The sequence below is a fragment of the Eurypyga helias genome, unplaced genomic scaffold, assembly GCF_000690775.1.
Source record: "Eurypyga helias isolate BGI_N326 unplaced genomic scaffold, ASM69077v1 scaffold293, whole genome shotgun sequence".
NCBI lineage: Eukaryota > Metazoa > Chordata > Aves > Eurypygiformes > Eurypygidae > Eurypyga > Eurypyga helias.
This window is the reverse complement of record NW_010241614.1, coordinates 34940-36472: the sequence shown is the minus strand read 5'-3', so window position 1 is coordinate 36472 and position 1533 is coordinate 34940.

Here is a 1533-nt window from a genome sequence, read left to right as displayed (position 1 = left end):
GGCAGATGCGAGTGTTGGGGCTGGTACCAGCAGGCAGTGAATGGGTTAAGCCTGATGCTGTCTGGGAGAAATGCCTGTTTTACTGTTCAACCTTCCCAAAGATAGTGTGACTGCTGTGTAACTCGTGTTTCAGGGGGTTACACCGCCAGCTTCCGGCTTTTGGAGGGATGGTCCCTGACGTGCCCTTGTCCGTGTCCCTAAACCTTGCAAACATTAGACTAGTCCCTCTTAACATATTAATTATCTTAACATTATCTCTTAATGAGAAAAGTCAGATGGTGAAATGATGGAATAAGTTTTTTGGAGGTAAAAAGCCAGGAAACGGACACACCTGGGCAATGATAGTGGACCCTTTGAGCAGAAACATCAGCAGAAGCCAGGCCCAAACCCTGAACCAGTGCAAATCCAACCCCTGGCCAAGGCCTGCGGTTCCTTCCAGCTGTGCTGCCATCCCTGTTTTGTTGCCCATAAATGAGAGCTGATTTCTCCATCGTTTCCTTCACACAGCTCAGTGGGATCCAACCGACATCCAAAACCTGATGATTTGCTCCATAAAGCCCTTCCACTTTGCAACCTCTGTGGGGCTGCACCCCCAGTGAATGGGATAAATGAGACCTGCATGTCCTATCTCTGGGTATTGTAACTGTAGGTTTGCCGGGCTCTTAGGAGGCATTTGGAAAGGATAAATCCTCTTCCTAGGTCCATCTTGCAGCACAACTGGCTTTGGCCGCCTTGGCCAAGGTGTTTAGCGTGGGAACAAGCCGATGCTGAGCACTCCCTTCCCAGCTGACGTGCATACAGTATGTTAGTATGGAATCTTAAAAGCTGTTTCTCTGGAAAATAAGTAACGTACTTTGTGCTAATCATTAAAAATCAAATTACGATTTAAAAATCAACCGTAGAATTTAGTTGTGCAGTTATCAGCACAGGCTTTCCTGGTGAAAATCAGGCTGGCACGACGTAAACCAGCTTCCACTCGACAGTTATTCAGACTTCTGCTCACTTGACGAGGCTGAGACGGGAGGAATTTTGCCCCAACGGTTAATTAAGCTTTGCCTGGGCGGTTTGTGCTGTAGTAGCGCTGGAGCATCAGCAGGTTGCGCCAGCTGATCAGCCAAGAGGCATGGTTGGGCAGGTCGGGAGTGTTGCCTTTCTTGGCTAATTATGAGCTGGAGATGAAGCTGAAGGGCTGCTGCTGCACAGTTCTGACCGAAGACTCCATCTCGAGTTTATTTGGCCGTTTTAATACTCTTGCGAAGCCTGAGTTAGGCAGGTTTGAATGGGGAGGGTGGAGGAACGCAGGATATCTTTTTGCTCCCGATGCCCTGTCCTGTGGGGAGGACAAAGCTCTGGCTGAGCCCTCCAAAGCCCTTTAATGCTTAGGGAAATACAAGGGAATAGCACAGATTTGGGTGGCAGCCTTAGGCAGTTAGGACTTCCACAGTTTGGGATCCCAGCTCATCTCTCTTGTCTGGGACCTTGTGGTACAGCGGAGAAAAGGATCCCTGCAGAACTGGTGCAGAAAAAAATGCA